Here is a 20,000-nt window from a genome sequence, read left to right as displayed (position 1 = left end):
AAAAGTACATAGTAATAGAAATGCATAGATTATGTATACATTGAAAAAGGAACAGGGACAGTTTGAATAAGGGTAGCGGAGAATTACCCCCTGGAAGGCGGAAGGTCAATGTCAATACACTAATGATGGTGGGGCGACTGTGACCTGATGTCGCCCCACCATCATTAGTGTATTGACATTGACATTCCGCCTTCCAGAGGGTAATTCCCCGCTACCCTTATTCAAACTGTCCTTGTTCCTTTTTCCATGTATATATAATCTATGCATTTCTATTACTATGTACTTTTTGCACTGAAGATGTGATATACGAAAGCGCTCTGCTTCGTTAGTTTCTTTTTTCCAAGTGGGCTACTTTGCATATATACATATACATATATACATATATATATATATATATATATATATATATATATATATACATATATATATGCAAAAAAAACCCACTGGGAAATAAGAAGCTTAGTCCGAACGTTTTCGTATATTTAAGACATTATCAAGGAATACACAGTTACAGAGACAAAGGTGGATATATATACATAAAGTAGAAGACAAGCTAGGAACATGGGAAGGACACACAAGATGCTTCACAATCAGGTAGAGCTGATGTTTACATATTCGGACGTTTGGTACGTATTCCTTGATAATTACTGCAATATGTATATATAGGAGAAATGTTAATGAGGCATTGAATGTCAATGAAGGACCAAATAATAATAATATAGAGCAAGGCATAAATAAAAAACAAAATGATAATATAAGACATGATATTGAAACTCAAAATGTGTCAAAAAGAAATAATCACGAGTTTCTTAAAACTATGTACTTTAATGCTCGTAGTATTAGGAACAAATTTCAAGAAATACAGGCGTATGTCAAAAGCAAAAATCTCGATATGATAGGAATAACTGAGACATGGTTAAATGGTACAGAGTTCGAAGCTGAATTTAATATTGCGGGATTTAAACACTTTCATCAGGATAGAAACCACAAGAAAGGTGGGGGTGTTCTATTGTACGTTAAAAACAATGTTCATGCTTGTATTTTAGAGAAAGTGAAACAGGATGCATATGACAGTTTGTGGGTTGAGTTAACCCTAACAAATGGACAAAAAATGAATATAGGTGTAATATATAGGCCAAAGACATTATCATTAGCAGACGACAAACTGTTATTTCAAGAACTGTCTAGTTTCTGCAACCGGGATTTATTGATAATGGGTGATTTCAATTTTACTGACATTGATTGGATGACCCTTGAACATGGCCATATAGGTAGTCGCTTGATTGATTTTCTTGGTGACAATTACTTAATTCAGCATGTAAAAGAGCCCACAAGATATGGAAACTTGCTCGATTTATTGATTACTAGCCGCAAAAGCATGGTAACTGATGTAGAAATCGGTGAATCTGTTGCAAATAGCGATCACAATTTAGTCAGATTCAAACTCCTAAACAATTTTAGAATAGATACTTGTGCTTCTAAAATACCCAATTTCAGTAAAGCTCAGTTCATAGAACTACATCAGGAGCTTCAGCTTACAGATTGGGAGGCAAAATTCAACGAAAGGCTTGTAGATCAGATGTGGGAAATATTTCAAAATACGCTCACTAAGATGATTCAAACTTACATTCCTTTTAAGGACAGACGTCCCCCAAATCAGGCTCGCCCAAAGTGGCTCGACAAAGAAACTGAAAAAAGTATTGCTAAAAAGAGACAGGCTTATAAGAAATATAAGTGCTCGGGTGCATCTAATGACTATGAAAGTTATGTATCAATACAGAGAGATTTAAAAAAGACAATAAGAAAAAGAAAACGACAATACGAAATGAACATCGCTGAGAAATCCAAAGAGAATCCCAAAGAATTCTATAGTTACATTAGAGATAAAAAGGTTGTTAGGAATCACATTGGTCCACTATTATCTGCTGACGGTCAACTTGAATATTCAAATGAAGGAATGTGTAATATCTTAAACAATTATTTTAGCTCGGTATTCGTAAACGAAACACCTTAAAGTGAATTCCAAACTGAAACCTGTGAAAAGTCTAGGGTAAACTTACTCACTACGGTAAATATAACAAAAGAAAAAATTAAAAGGTGTATAGACAAACTCAAAGTTAATAAAACACCAGGGCCTGACGGTTGGCATCCAAGAATCTTAAAGGAAATGAAAAATGAGATTGTTGTTCCATTAGAAATTATTTTCAAGAAATCCATCATATCCGGAGATGTCCCAAGAGAATGGAAGCTAGCTAACGTTACTCCCATATTCAAAAAAGGTGACAAAAAGAAACCAAATAATTATAGGCCTATAAGTTTGACTTCGATCGTAGGAAAAATAATGGAAACTATCATCAGAGATGATATCGAATATCATTTAGAAAGTAACCGTTTGATAAATGATAGCCAGCATGGTTTCAGACGGAAACGTTCTTGCGTGACTAACTTACTCGAATTCTACAACACAGTTATCTCGAATTATGACAAAAGAAACAATATAGATTTAATATATCTAGACTTTGCAAAAGCTTTTGATACCGTCCCACACGAAAGACTACTTACTAAATTAGCTTTGCATGGAATAAGTGGTAGCCTATTAGGTTGGACTAGTAATTGGTTGAAAGGTCGAAAACAGAGAGTTGTTTTAAATGGAAAAACTTCTGGATGGAAAAGTGTTGCAAGTGGAGTTCCTCAGGGTTCCGTTCTTGGGCCACTTCTATTCATAGTATATATAAATGATATAGACCATGGACTAAAATCTACTGTTTCCAAATTTGCTGATGATACAAAACTGTGCGGAGTGGCAAATGATCACTCAAACCAATTAGATATTCAAGAAGATTTAGATCAATTACAGCAATGGTCTGAAAAGTGGCTAATGAAATTTAACACAAGTAAATGCAAGGTAATGCACATAGGTAAAAATAACAGTAAGTACGATTACAAGTTATTTGGAAATTCGTTAACAAAAGTGGATAGTGAAAAAGATCTCGGCGTAATTATCAGTAACGACCTCAAATCATCCAAGCAGTGTATTTCAGCCTCTGAGAAAGCAAATAAGATTCTGGGATTGATTGCGCGATCTTTTGATTTCAAAAGTCCATCACTCATTAACAAGCTATATAAATCGTTAGTTCGTCCACATTTGGAATATGCTGTTTCCGTATGGTCACCGAATCTCATTAAAGACATTGACAGACTGGAAAAAGTACAACGGCGAGCCACAAAACTGATTCCAAATATCAAAAATAAATCATACGAAAATCGACTTAAGCACATGAATCTGTTTTCCCTAAAAAAGCGTAGACTCAGAGGTGACTTGATACAGGTCTTTAAGATTTTAAAGGGAATTGACAACATCAAAAGTGACCAAATTTTCACATTGAATGAGAATCAGACAAGAAACAATGGTCTCAAACTGTCCGGAAATAGATTCAATTTGGAAGTAGGTAGAAACAACTTTGCCAACCGTGTAGTTAATGAATGGAATAAACTTCCTGCACAGGTAGTGCAATGTAGTTCAGTTCGAAGCTTTAAGAATCATTTAGATAAATACCTAAGTAAGATGCTGTAATGATTATAATTTATCTTATATTATTTGTTTTTGTTTTGTTATAATTTGTCTGTCTGATTTTCATTTATTATTAGTTATATGTCAATTTATAATCATTTACTATTTACCTTTTTGTTTGTTATTCAACTATACCTATGCATTTATTTATGTATTTTATTTGTTATTTTTACATTATTATAGTTTTAATTTATTATTATGATTTTTTTTTTTGCATCCGACCTAGATATGGATCAAAAGGTCTCCTGTCGGCATGCTCCGCCTTTGTAATCCTTTGTAATATATATATATATATATATATATACATACATATATATATATATATATATTTATATATATGTGTGTGTGTGTGTGTGTGTGTGTGTGTGTGTGTGTGCATATACATACATAAACCCTTACCCTTACCCTTACCCATATCCTTACCCTTATCCTTATCTTGCTCCTTATCTCTACTATATTCTTTATAATCATCTAGGTTTATACACATTGCTTTTATACTTCTTAACCTACAATGCAATCGAAGCTAGTCCGTTTGTCTGAATGCTTGTGATTACAGACACAGGGTTATGTATCTATAGAGTTTTAGTTTTAACTCTATAATTCATTTCAATAACTTTATCATGCACTTCCTATTCTTTCTTCCTCTTCACAATTTTTTTTTCTTCTTCATCTTCTCTCTCCTTGTCTTCTTCTTTTCTTCATATTTTTCATTTTTGACCTTTTTCCGAGAGAGTCAGAAAATCTGTGTTCTTACCTCTATTGTCTACGAGTAGATTTTTTAGGTTTTAACTTTTCATTGTATAAAGATTGCACGCTGAAAGATTTTTTTCTCTTTCTTTAAGTAATTTTGTATTTACGAAAAAAATATGAAGTATTGTGGGTGCAAAAAAAAAAAAAAAATACTGACTGCTAGAGGACATTCTACTAATCGACATTTTTATTCGGTGTCTGCAAAACGTGACTTTTGTCTTTGAGCTTTTGTTTTTTTTATATTTTTTTTTCGCCGGCAAAAATGCCAAAAAGTTTCTGTACCCTTTAAAACTACAAAAAGTTCTGCTATTTTTCCTTTATCTGAATAAAAAAAATAAAATAAAAAAAATCCATTTTGCGTTCCTACCCCTCCCATCCACTCTTGTATTCTTCCTTTGTCCAGCCTTGCCTCCTAGTTCCATTAACACAAAATAACAGAAAATATATAAATTTTCCCTCCCTCTGGACGAGAGATGCGTTGGTTCAGATGATAAAGATTAAAAAAAAAAAAAAAAAAGGAAAAGTAATTTCAAATGCGCCAACTTAAGTTTTGGGGACCTGGAAGCTACGTGACTCTGTTGCCATTGGGTTTTCGTCATTCGTTCTTTGAAAAGGGAATTATGCATATTTGCGCCCGGCGTTTTTACGTAAACATGACGGCTTGGACATTAATTCGTGTTCCTACCCACTCACTCACTCTTCCTCTTAATTTTGCCTCTCAGTCTCACTCTCATTCTTAATCCTACTCCTATTTGTAGTCTTACTCCTTCTATTCCTATTCGCACTCCTAATTCTACTTTTATTCTTATTCTTTACCCTTACCCTTACCCTTACCCTTACCCTTACCCTTACCCTTACCCTAACCCTTATCCTTACCCTTATCTTGATCCTTATCTTGATACTTATCCTATTTCTTATTTTGATCCTTACCTTGATCCTTATCCATATCCTTATCCTTACCCATATCCTTATCCATATCCTTGTCCTTATCTTTACCATTACACTTATCCTTATCCTTAGCCTTAGCCTTAGCCTTAGCCTTAGCCTTAGCCTTAGCCTTAGCCTTAGCCTTAGCCTTAGCCTTAGCCTTATCTTTACCCTTACCCTTACCCTTACCCTTACCCTTACCCTTACCCTTATCCTTATCCTTATCCTTATCCTTGCCATTAACATTAACCTTATTCTTATCCTTGTTCTTGTTCTTGTTCTTGTTCTTGTTCTTACTCCTACTTCTACTCTTTCTCCTAATATTGCTCCTACTCCTGCTTGTACCTTTACTCTTACTCTTACTTTTGATGGCTGAATTTAGAGTGGCAAGCTACCAGTCAATAAAATTTTAGTCAAGATTAAAGTCATTATCATTATCTTTACTCTCACTCTTTCTGTCACACAATTACTATATCACAATTTCCATACATATGTTTCGTGAGTACCCTTATCATAGGCTTTCCTTAAATCCAGTTATACACAGTTCACGTAATCTTCTCCTTTAGCACATAATCGCCAGTGTAAAACCTCAAGAAATACACATGACTTTACATCATTGGGTATCTTTTCTAAATACATTTTAAGTTCAGGTTGAAGATGAATTTTCGTCCACCTCTACTTTTATCAAATCTACTATTTTATCCTCTTTTGTTCTATCTACTTCTTCTTCATCCACTTCTGTTGTATCCGGTCCCCCGTTTCAGTATCCTTCATCCTAGCTACTTCTTTTTCCCCATCTCTCCCCTCCCGTTCCACCTGTTTCTGTAATACTCTTTCCTGTTCCTTACCTTTCAGTCTCATTTGTCCTTGTTCCTGAATTCCTTTGGTTCCTGTTCCTGCCGCCCTTATCCTTCCGTTCCTTTTGTTCCGTTCCCTTAGGTTCCCTTTTCACCTTTCGTATTTCAATCGATCACATCCACTCCGTTCCTATTCCCTTTCATTTCCTTTATCCTTTCCGTCTCTTTTTCTAGACTTGATTCATCCTAAACCACATCCTCTCTTCCCACTCTCCTTCTGACCTTCCAGTATCCAAACCCTCTTTTACTTCCACTCAGAAACGCTCTATCGTCTATTAGCACGTTACCAACTTGCATTACGTTTTCTATTGCAGCCTTTTACTCGAAACGCCTTAGAACTGTTTCCCGTACGCCATTGCACGTCTAAAACACTCTCTTAGGCCCTAATGAACTTACTAGCCTTTTTCCTTTATGTACCATTTTACGTTTATTGAATCATATGTGAGTAGACGACTCACATTGCCTTTAAGAAATGGCTCATCGTCTTGTACTTGTAAAGTATCTGTCTTTAAGTATGTTTAATATTATAGTGAACTTAATTTGTAATTTTGTGCTTAAAACTATACGAATATACACGGCAGTAACATGTTCCGCAGGCAGACTTTTTAGGAGGCTTAGGTTACTGGGAGTAAGTTCGTCGCCGTATGAACATGTCATGTACATTTTGCTCTGTCTAACGACAGTCAATTATAGCGACTTTAGGGCAGGCTTCGGGATTCTGGAAATGTTATGGCCGAGGGAAACGACTTTTCCAGTTATTCATATGCGTCTTTTAGTACTTGGAATGGTTTTAACTGATCTAAAAGTAAACGGAAAATATATATTCATTTCGTTTCTTCTACATGATTTATCAAGATGTGATGTTAACCTCCGTTCATTATAGCTAGTTCCCTTTATTCTTAACGTTCACTTTGCCTAATTAAGACACGAAACCACTCATTTCATATATAATCTTCTCCTGATGCCCAAGTTCACCAAACCTCTTGTCTCACTTGGTGGTACTGTCTCTTATTCCTATGCCCTAGTCACTTTAACTGTTTCTTTTCTTCCTCGTATCCCCAATCTTGTTGCTCCTTTTTCTTACGCATTACCTACTTCCTGTTATTCTCTAGTAAATATAGATGGCTATTGCCTTTTCTAGGACTTTCATCCTATGCATGTTTCTAGATATTACTTTCATATTGATAAACAAATATCTAGACCAATTAACCTACTATATGCACTTCTAAGCTATTCTTTTATATCTTCCCCACACCATATTCTAAGCATCCCTTTCTAGGCAAATTCCACCAAATCCCTCAAAAATTGACCATATAACAACAACTTCTAATCTTGCTATCATTCTATTTGGGAAGTGAAATTTTAGAATTTCCACAGAGGACACACTTTCACAGCCAGCACAGCTTCTTCCCTGGTACGTTTAGTTTCATCTTTATTCGGAAACTGAACTGGAAAACTTTATATCTGCAACTATAAGGTCAGGTATTGTGTGTCACCTTTGATATTTTCTAGAACTTTCACAGCAATTCACTAGTTTTAAATATGGAATGACTCGTCTCAGTCTATCTAACTTTCACAGCAATTCACTAGTTTTGAATATGGAATTACTCGCCTCAGTCTATCTATCTATCTCGCCATCTATCTGTATATGTCTCCATCTGTCTAGCTCTCACAAACACTAATACAGACACTCTGACACACATAATTTTAAACACTCATACATACATACGCTCTCACGTGGGATGTGTTGGTGAACTTATAACATTACTCATGGATCGGTCTACACATAAACTCAGAGCTCTCATTCAAAATTGTTATAGCTGTCGATCACAGATCCAACACATGATTGAAAACTATGATAAATCACTTTTACTCTCCCTCTTATTCCCTCTCTCATTCCTTCTTTCCCTCTCTCTTTCGTGTCATTCCTTCTTTCGTCTCGTCTCTTCTTTTCCTCTTTTCCTATTCTTGCTCTTTCTTGCTCTCTTTCCTTCTTTATCTCTTTCTTTCTCCCCCACTGTCCTTTTGTCCCTCTGTCACTCTTTTACTACTTCCTTCTTCTCTTTCTCTGTCTCTTTAATTCTCTTTCCCATCGCTTCTTCCCTCTTTTTCACTTGCTCTCTCCTCCTCCCTCTTCCTATCTCTCTCTCTCTTTCTCTCTCTCTCTCTCTCTCTCTCTCTCTCTCTCTCTCTCTCTCTCTCTCTCTCTCTCTCTCTCTCTCTCTCTCTCTCTCCCTTTTTAATCCTCTTTCCCATCTCTTCTTCCCTCTTTTTTACTTGTTCTCTCCTCTTCCCTCTTCCTACCTCTTTCTCTCTCTCTCTCTCTCTCTCTCTCTCTCTCTCTCTCTCTCTCTCTCTCTCTCTCTCTCTCTCTCTCTCTCTCCATTCTCTTTCCCCCGTCTCCCTCTTTCTATCTCATTTATATCAGTATCCTCAAGATCAATTTACTTCTAAACTTCGAAACTGCTTGTCTTCCGCCTCTGGGAAGCCCCCGAGTAATTGAATCTTAACGAGAAGAGAGAAAGAAAGAACAAAGATTGTATAGATACTTTCTGCAAAAATCAACCACAACAATAATTTCCTTTTGTGTCTCTCTCTTACTTATGTTACTTACCAAATGCATCTTTTGACTTATAGTCCTATAAAAGAGGAGTATGAAGAACGTATCACTCTTTCAGTTTCTTTCGTTCCTCTCTCTTATCCTTCTTATCAAACGCATCTTTTGATTTAGATTCCATATAAAAGTGGAGTATGAGGAAAGTATCACTCTTTCAGCATCTAATTTTGTAAAAGTACACAATTACTCATCTTCTGATATTCGCAGCAAATAATCCTTTTTACTCCATAATTACTCTAAACCCAAATCTCTTCTGTTTACCAGATCAGATCAACAAACTCTGGCAAAAACGTATTGTGAATTAGGCCGCTGAGACGTTTTGACACTTTACCCTAGGGCCGTTACTGAAATTCATTACAAACGTCTATCCTTGGGAAAGATCTCTGTCACTGAGCCTGAATGGTTAATCCCCCATATCAACGCCCATGGCTCAAATTCCTGAAATATTTTTTATTTTCCAATCAAACAAAAAGAGATCCTCTATCCGTCTTGTCTCTCCTGTCTTTCCTTTCAATTCCATTTCTTCCTGGACGAGCGAGGCATTCATTCTTCAGATTAGTAATAAAGTCATCTTCATAGTCCTCATCTCTCCTTATACCTTTCCCACCCTTTCTTCATCCTAATCTTCCCTTCTTCTCTCCTATTTTCGTTACTTCTTCCTCCCTTTCTTCTTTCCTCTCCTTTCCTTCTATCCTCTTCATCCTTCTTTCCTCTTGACTTCTCTACTCTTCGACTTTTTCGTATCTCTTCTTTCATTCTCTCCTTTCCTCTTCTCCCCTCCTCTCCTTTCCTCTTTTCTTCACTACTCTTCTCTCCTCTTTCCATATTTCCTCTTCACTCCTCTTCTTTCCTCTTCTCTCCTCTTCTCCTTTCCTCTTTTCTTCACTACTCATCTCTCCTCTTTCCATATTTCCTCTTCATTCCTCTTCTTTCCTCTTCCCCACTCCTCTCATTTCCTCTTTTCTTCACTACTCGTCTCTCCTCTTTACATATTTCCTCTTCACTCCTCTTCTTTCCTCTTCTCTCCTCCTCTCCTTTCCTCTTTTCTTCACTACTCTTCTCTCCTCTTGCCATATTTCCTCTTCACTCCTCTTCTTTCCTCTTCTCTCCTCCTCTCCTTTCCTCTTTTCTTCACTACTCTTCTCCCCTCTTTCCATATTTCCTCTTCACTCCTCTTCTTTCCTCTTCTCTCCTCCTCTTCTTTCCTCTTTTCTTCACTACTCTTCTCTCCTCTTTCCATATTTCCTCTTTACTTCTCTTCTTTCCTCTTCTCTCCTCCTCTCCTTTCCTCTTTTCTTCACTACTCTTCTCCCCTCTTTCCATATTTCCTCTTCACTCCTCTTCTTTCCTCTTTTCTTCTCTACTCTTCTCTCCTCTTTCCATATATCCTCTTCATTCCTCTTATCTCCTCCTCTTCTTTCCTCTTTTCTTCTCTACTCTTCTCTCCTCTTTCAGTATATCCTCTTCATTCCTCTTCTTTCCTCTCCTCTCCTCTACCACCCATCCTACACTTCTCCTCATCTCCTGAAACGCCCCACCCCCTCTCTCCAACCGCCCACAATCTTTCTCTCCACCATAAGGGAGCGGTTTTGGCGGCGCGTGCCATGTTTTCATGGGCGTTTTGGGTCATTAGAGTTTTTGCCTTTGCTTCTAATTTAATCTTACGAGGCGGCTCGGCTTTGGAGGAGGAGAGGCACCATGGCACGGCCTGGCCTGCCCCGGCTCGGCCCAGCTGTTGCTGCTGCTGCTGCTGCTGGTGCTGCTGCTGCTGTTGCTGCTGCTGCTGTTGTTGCTGCTGCTGCTGCTAAGTCTTCAGGTTTCCCCCTCATTCCTACTTCTATCCTATTTTCTTACTTTCGTACTCTCTCTCTCTCTCTCTCTCTCTCTCTCTCTTTCACTCTCTTTCACTCTCTTTCACTCTATCTTCTCACTTCCCTCCTTTCATTTCCTCAGCTTTGTCCCTCCTCTTCTCTCTTCCTCACTTCTTATTCCTCTCTCTTTCGACTATCTCCTAGCCGTCTTCCTTCTTCGTTTGTTCTATTCTCGAAGAGCCTAAAGTCATAATGCATCTAGATGAAAGAGGAACCGTGAAAAGGGAGACAAGGAAACGGAACAATCTATCCTTTCTCTTTTATCCTTATTCCCATTCTTTCTTGTATTCCTCTACACCCGTTCGACCTTGTCACACAAACATATTTAATTCTTCCTTTATTTTTTTCTTTCTCACTCTGTCGTCGTTTTTATTTTATTTTCTACTTCATCATTCCTTCTGTGTCTTCTTCCCTTCCTGTTCTTCTTTGGTCTTGATGTTTTAGGGTTTTATCTCTATCATGGTTTCTTCTTACGCCATCCTATCATCTTCATCAATTATTCATTCTTTAGTCTTGCAGATCACTTAAGCCTTCTCTTACTTTCATACACCATACCGTGTGGCTGAGGTACGCATGGGGACCGATTGATATTCACTCATGGTAATACACACACACACACACACACACACACACACACACACACACACACACACACACACACACACACACACACACACACACACACACACACACACACACACACACACACACACACACACACACACACACACACACACACACACACACACACACACACACACACACACACAAACACACACACCAAGTGGAGAACAGACGTATCTTCGTGATCTTTCTCGGCGTGGCAATGGCTCTTCGTGGCAACTTGAGGTTCCTCCTGTTGACTTCGCCCCACTAGACTTCAGGATCATCACATTTAGTTCACTGACATAATGTGAAATCCTCTTCCGTACCGATACCGACCCAGTGAATAGTACTAATGGAAACTTGGGTGCGGTTAACCACCATCATGCACGTTGGCCAACTACACGGAGAAAGCGACTCAGACGCTCCCAAGGGATTTAGACTTTGTTGGAATGAAAGAAAACGTGCGAGTCTGGAGGGAGAGGAGGGAGAAGAGGCGGGAGGGAAAGAAGGGTGGTAGAGGTGGTAGGGAGAGGGAGGAGAGGGAGAGTTGGGGAAGAGGGAAGGGAAAAGGGGAGGGAGAGGGTTAAGGTGAGGAAGGGGTAGAGGGGTTGTTAGAGGGGGGAGGAAAAGGAGGAAGAGATAGGGAGGGTGGAGGAGGGAGAGGGGGAGGGGGAGAGGGAGGGGGAGGACAGGAAGGAGGGAGAGGGAGGGAGAAAGAGGAGAGAGAAGGTTACGGGGAGGTGGGAGGGGGAGTCGGTGTTACCTGTTACCTATTGTTAGCTGTTTATGCCAGACACAACAACATATTTTCTTAATTCCGACAGACGTCTACCCTTGACAAAACGTTCTAAAACATTCTAGATTGCAGCTTGTTATCCTTCTAGATTATGAAAATGGAAATAATAAATGGTTACTTTGAGTGTTGTGTGTAATACTTGTGTCCATTGCTTTGCGTCTGCATGTGGTATTACAAAACAAATGAACGAAGGACATCTGCATCTATAATAGTTGCATAACCATTGCAACAAAATTGCAAAGCCTTCATTTACGTGTGGATAACAAAGAGAAAAGTCACATGGCTATGTAATTATGTGATTAATTTGAAATAGTGTGGTACTACTTGGAATAAATAAAAAAAAGTCTCCAATTTGAAAAAAACAAACAAACAAACAATGATATCCTTTCATAATAGGGCAATGTTTTGCTGAGTAGGGAAAATGTTTTATGTTTCACAAAATTGGCGGGTAATTTGGTAATTAATACAACAGTTAAGATTAAACGAACACCGGTCATCCATAAACACGATTCTGAGATGGTCAAGAATCCATATAGTTCAATGGGTCTTTACCCTTTTCGTGCTATAAGCTCCTTGAACTCTCCATAGTATGACCATCACTCAAATAATAAACTTTGCAAAGATCAACATTGCCTAAAGAAAATATTAAAACAGCCCAGTTGCCCCTCAAATGTTAAACTATTTTTGTTCAAATTTGTTTTTTATCCCTCAGAGAAACCCTATACAATTCTTCAGGGTGTCATGGATCTTAGGTTAAGAACCGTTACTATAAGATGCTTACATAATGAAGCTGAAATTAATTACAGTCAGCTCTGAAATGACTATGTTGGTCGAAACGACGAAGCAGTAAAGAGCTGCAAACTATCTAAAGGCTTTTCCTCGAACAGCACTAATTTTTCATACAATTCACATACACACATCATACACACACAAGCAGACAGACAGACAGACAGACAGACAGACACACACACACACACACACACACACACACACACACACACACACACACACACACACACACACACACACACACACACACACACACACACACACACACACACACACACACACACATATATATATATATGTATATGTATATGTATATGTATATGTATATGTATATGTAATGTATATATATATATATATATATATATATATATATATATATATATATATATAATGTATGTATATATGTGTGTGCATACATATATAAGCATACTCAGTGTATACATGTTAATATATATGAATATGTACATTATTCATTTACAGAAACTTCCACATGCACCAACCGGTGGAATTGAAAAATACATCATTTATTTCATTCACGATGTTATACAAAATATATAATTTCCCGAATTAACGAACGTAATCTTGTTGAACACATTTTTTAGCCAAATGCAAAGCTACTCTCGCAAAGTTACGATAGCCTTATTGCATTTTAGACTTAAATTTACAAAACATTATACGGGTACCTGGATTCAAATTGTTTCTTAATTACATACTGCCAGTAATGAATTTTCGTTAGCATTTTATTTTCGTCTTCGATTTTAATTTGAATCTCATTCTAATGTTTGCGATATTCCAATACATTTGCTCAACCATTTTTCTATTTTCGTTTTAATAGATTAAGGTAATGAAATACGCAGAGCAATTCGAATTAGTGATACAGTCTAAAGGCATTTTCAATTTTTTTCTTTGTTAAAAAATAAAAAAATATCTGATACGCCGGCGAGCTGGTTTATACCTCTTAGTGTGATGACATACCTATAGAATTTAGATTTAGGTTTAGCTAGCATGATCTGCTAATTTTGGGTTTATATGCCCGGTTATAATCTTAGCTTCTTCGACAAATTCCAATAATGAATTTTTAATCCCATTGGCACGGTTATATCCTATGAAGCTGTTGTAGAGAAGTTAAAATTATCTTCACTGTCCCCTTTGACACAAAATTCCCATTACTGTTCCTTTTTTGGCTATGATCACCACTGTTTCACTCATCTGAGGCTGCTTTGTTGTATACTGAAGAAGCTAAGAAAGGACATTTCATCTTAGTCTAATAAGTAGTTCTATATAAGTAGAATATAATTTTAATGGTACTCAAGATTGTATTAATGACCCACTTTCGGAGAAGAATAGGCGAAAGTAAAAAAAATCCGTATATTTCGATATCTATCTGTGATCCTCTTCAGCAGATGTGATCGAAATATACGGATCTTTTTACTTTCGCCTGTTCTTCTTCGAAAGTAGGTCATTGGTATAATTTTACCAATGTGCTAAGACATTGTTGTGATACTCAAGATATTGCTCTAGTTGTAAACCATTGAACTCCCAGTCTGATTCTACATTGAAATCTCCGAACAATTTCTAATCTTGGCGCAGGTTGCAAACGATTTATGTGATCATTGATAACCTCCAACTCTTACTGTCTTCAGTTTTGTAGGTTCTGCTCAATCTAATGTCATTAATACCAAAAGACTCGATCTGATCTGAGGCCTGAACCTTCTCAATCGATCCCTTGAATTATAAGAAGTTTATAATTTACAATGAGACATACACTCCATCTATTCTAGCAAACTTACAAGACTTTTTGATAATACACAAATGCCTATTCTTCTCTTGAAATAATGTTATCTAGCCTGTAACATCCAGGCATACTCAAAACCAGCATTATCATGGATTTGCTTGTAAAATGTATTGAACCAAACACCAATGGCGATTTAGGGTGAAATTGTCAATCATCTTGCAAAATATTTCTAGATTCTGACTCACTTCCTATTTATTCTATGCAATAATACGAAGTAAATTAAAACTAAATCTGTTGTGCTTCCAGAAACGATAACCACAGACTATGCCTTTCTTCCCCCCAGACAGAGATCTTAATTTGTTGAGTTTTCTGTAGGTCTTCAACATTTCTCAAAACCTGAATTTTTTTATAAGGATGTTTTTAACGTTTTCTCAGAGATGAAGACTTACGTTAAAGCAAATATATTTTTCTAAAATCTATCGGTCTTTGTCCTCGACTCTTAGAGCATGTCCGCTGTTTGGGGAGAAATGTACGTAATTGGTGAAAATTCAATTAAACAATGTTCAAAAAGATATATAATACGTACCCAAGGATTATTTTTTGTTGAAACATTATAAAACATAGGAGCTGTGAAAAATATAAATCCTATAAAATGTCTTGCTGGTTTGTTCATGGCAAACGGTCCCTTCACTCCTAGAAGGGAAATAACCACCCAAGACATCCAGCTATCCACCTTTCCCTCATCCACCCTTCACCCATTTGTTTTCCTTTGATCTCGACTTCTTGTGAATGAAAACCCATCACTGCCTCCCATCCACTGATTGGGTCAGAGGAACATATATACATACATAAATACATACATACATACATACATACATACATACATACATACATACATACATACATACATACATACATACATACATGCATAAATACATACATAAATACATACATACATACATACATACATACATACATACATACATACATACATACATACATACATACATACATACATACATACATACATACATACATACATACATACATACATATACCAAAGGCTTTTTTCCCCCTTACACGAGAGGTAGCCAAAAGACAAAGGCATAGAAACCACTCCCACCCATTCCATCCCCTATATACTCCACTCCTCTTTAACCTTTTCCCTCTCTCTTATCTTGGTACCACGGATTAGCAAAATGAAGAGAGATATATATGAAATCCTACAAAATCTGTACAGTGAGCTAAGGCATTTTTCCTTATATTTGATAAAAAGCTACACTGGAACTGGAAAGCAAACAATGACCACGAAAGAAATTATATTTTCATAACTAAATGAAAGACACCCAGGTGACTTTCGCTCTTTGTATGAAATATACTGACATTTTATCTATACATGTTGCCTCAGGCTGAAGCTCACAACCGAAGACAGAAAACAAGTAAAATGGTCAATAGGTAAAAGGTAAAAAAACGTAAGATTTTGTGGTCTAGATTATAGAGACTAGATGTTAGACAGCATTTAGATTAAGGTTTGATTCTTTGAACCAGGCACCTTTCTTGGCAAATTTTGCTATAGTTAGAATCTACTTTGAACTATCTAGCTGAGGGAAGACATTCCAGCAAAGACGATCAAACCTCATTGCTAATGTCTTCAACTTGGTCACTGATTTGACTAAAGCCATTTAATCTGCTAAAGAGTGGGATCTGTAAATATCAGGTAAGTTCTCTTTGAATATGAATAGCTATTTGCAGTGTTTACAATTAAGAGCAGTTCAAGGGATACCCTATACCTGATGCGAAACTAAGTGAGCTTCTTTGTTGTGGTGATGTCCCTTACTCTGAATACAACTCAATGGTCTGTCGTAATAAGGCACTTACTCGTAGTGTCTGTCGTCACTTTTTAGTCACGACGCCGCATCCCATTCAGAACAGAATCTTCTGTCGTTATACAAAAGTTACGGAGCTATAACCGACACGGGTGAACGTTGCCATGGGTTGACGCCGTGTTTGTTACTCTTGATCAAAGTGTTTACTATACTTCGACTGAGGTTCTCGTATTCGAAGTGAGAACGATATCATTTCTACTACGAGTACTTCATGACTAAATTTCCTACAAGGTGGTCGCTGAGTGAGACATGGCAACCTCCTCGACGAGGCTTAAAAGAATTGTAAAACTGAATAAAATTTTACAAAACAATAGAAATAAAATAAAACAAATAATAAAAGGGTCAAAAGAGAAAGGGTTAAACAAACTGTATTCTACCGTAATCATAGCTGGCTGCTGGTTACACAACTTTTGCCCACCCTGATTAAATTGAAACCTTTCATCATGATGACACTCTCCACAAATTTCAATTACGATCAGGTCAGACCTTTTTATTCAACAAAAGGGTGGCTCTGGGCGTGTAGGGGTTCGTCGTGGGTGGGATGGGGGGCGGTTGTCAAGTCTTACTTACTGTTCAATTTATCATATAAACGACAACCAAGCAAAACACTCGCGTTTTTGGCTACATATTTACTGAAACATTTTTGGGTACATGTCAGCTGTAATAAGGACAGCACACATGATTCATGGATGATAAACTGAAAATAAATATTATATAAAATCCTGATACGTTGAAAACACTTTTTCATTTATGTAATGAACAAACACAAAACTGTTGAGACCTCGATTAATGAAGACCTCCAAGTCCCTTCGACCGTTGTAAACACCCCAACCCACATCCATACGCACACACTTCCGGAACAGCACCTTTGAGGAATCCCTTAATTAATCATAGAAGAGATAATATTCTTTATATTAATGATAACTTCAGACACGTTCTATCAAATTACAAAGACACCACACGCAAGTCCATGTGCATCTCACAATCCTTTAGTGGGCAATAAACCCAAATTATATGATCAGAAATTTATGTTAAACTAAACTACACAACAACCAAAGGTTCTGAAAAATAGCTAAGAGATTCAAAATGATTGTGAATATAGTGGTAATGAGTGATTTAAATTGAAGAGTATGGTGTGCCTTTATATTGGTAGGTGTGTATCAATCATGTTTGTAATCAATTTCAAGTACTCTTTTTAAGTAATCGTGGTGATTATCTAAAAGAATGAATGACGTGATGTTCTTCCACAACCATCGACTTAATATTTCATATGTAGATTGACTGGAAATGTTACTAAAGGTCATGTGGATCACAATAAGGACAGGACTTGAGATATGGTGCTCGTAAAAACACATAGTCGTGTAATGACAGAAGGCGAAAAAATTGAAATTATTTAGACAAGTGTATGAAGAGATTCAAAACGATTGTGAATATACTGGTAATTGGTGATTTAAATTGAAGAGTATGGTGTGCCCACATTGGAAGTGGGAGTTAAAAGATGGAGATGCCCTGAGAGAAATTAATGGGTTGTTAATATCGTGTGAGAAAGATGTGTATAAGTACACGTCGGTTAGAGTGGATGGAGATAGAATAGTTGATAGAACATCACTTGACCACATGATAGTGTCCAATAATATATGTAGCAGGGGGAAGGAAAAGAAGAGGATGAAGAGGAGGAAGAGAAAATGAGGAGGAGGAGGAAGAAGAGAATGAAGGGGAGGAAGAGGGGGAGGAAGAGGATGAAGAGGAGGAGAGGGAAAGTGTGCTCACAACATATCAGTCATCGTTACTTGTCAATCTCGTATCACCTATCCACTAACAGAGTAGTTCCATAGAACGTTGTTGGTAGCGAATAACAATATTTAATCTTCATTCCTTTATACTGTGGAAAAGCTAGACAGTTGTTTCTGAAATCCGTTTAGTGTAAACTTCTTCCACCTTGTTTTGATCTACATGTGTACATTTTGTTATGTAGGTAAATGTACACTGTTAGTATATTTTCTTATCAGTACGATGAAAGAAATGGTGACCTCGAGCTCAGTGCAATGCCATTAAGCATCAATTATCATCATCAATTGGGAGTGCGTTGCCTCATTAACACGCCGTCTCCAGTTGTTTCTTTGAGCAAATGTAGCGACCTTTCCTACTAACTCCCACAGTACAGACTCTGGCTTGGTACAAAGTCGTTTACAGTGGTACCTCATAGTTCTCTGAAGGAACTTAGTGCCAAAGACATTGAGATTACTTTTCAAATCAGCATTTAATGTCCATGTCTCACAGCCGTACACCAGGATAGTGAGCACAAGTGAATGGATGATTTGGATCTTAGCCCTCCTGCATAAACATCGACAACGCCATATACTTTGGCTGAATGTGTCCATAACACCATGCGCAATGCCAAACCTTCGAAATAATCCCTGATATGACGCACCACTGTTATACACTACATTACCAAGGCATGTGAAACTTTCCGAGACATCATTGTCTTTGGATCATGCATGGACAGACTGAACTGTGTCACCCAGTAAGCCCCCAAATGCCTGGTCCAGGAGAACTGAAGTCTATGCGGTCTCGTCACCGTGTGCAGTGGCACGAGAACTGCAACAAAGTCCTCCAATTACTCCGCATGAAGGACATCATCATCATCAGCAGAGACAAGGTGAATGACTTTAGTGTTGTTAAAAGATGATCCACAATGACACTAGACAACAACTCTTCCCATTACTGGTGAAAAAAGCAAAAAACAAAACAAAAACAAACAGATATTAGGTGGCTCCATGATCAAGTTATGGATGTCCTTTGTATAGTGTAAACCTTACCTGAGAGAGCGTCATGACAAAACTCACCCCTCCACATCATGAATGAGAAATGACAGGTCCTGTTACATATGATAGGTTAGTCCAAATATCATTGTTATTCACTCGTCCAGGGGAATAGAACATACCACATTCTCTTTATAAGACAGCTACTCATAATGTCAATACAATGGGAAGACAAAATAGTAGGAAACCGTTTCGGTCAATAATGAAAATGATTAGAATAGAAAACATAAATCTAGAATTCATTTACTTAAGTGTTCTCTCCTACTTAGAAACCTCATTTCATTCCCTCTAAACAAGTTCAATAACAATCTCGATTGTCCTGTATCCTTCTCCCCTTCCTTTACTCCTTGATTTTGTTTTCACACCCCATCCATTCTTATCAATTACTCTATCCCAAGGATTCCCTTTCCTCTCTTTCTTCTTCTCAGGGTTCTCCTTCTCTCCTTTCGTCTCTTTTCTCCTCTTCTTTTTTCTCTTTACACCCACTTCCCCTCGATTTTCTTTTCTTTGTTTCTTTCTTAATCTGGATTTGTTTCCTCCTCTCTCCTTCTTTTACGACAACCATCACCTATCTATATGCCTCGTTTGTGCCCCATCCTACAAGCATTTTCTGTGCGAGAAAAATGGAGAGAAAATTGAATTGCTTTACTCTTTTTCATCCCCTTTGTCCTCCTTGCTTCCTCTATTTTCTTACTTCATTTTCTCTTCTTTTCTATTCTACACTGTATACAGAACTAATGCTTCAACCTCTCATCGTCTCTATGAAGTTTGTG

The sequence above is a fragment of the Oratosquilla oratoria genome, chromosome 4 (genome assembly GCF_046742065.1).
Source record: "Oratosquilla oratoria isolate Oo_2021 chromosome 4, ASM4674206v1, whole genome shotgun sequence".
In the NCBI taxonomy this organism is placed as follows: Eukaryota; Metazoa; Arthropoda; class Malacostraca; order Stomatopoda; family Squillidae; genus Oratosquilla; species Oratosquilla oratoria.
The sequence above is the reverse complement of the archived record's forward strand: the minus strand, read 5'-3'. Positions refer to the sequence as shown.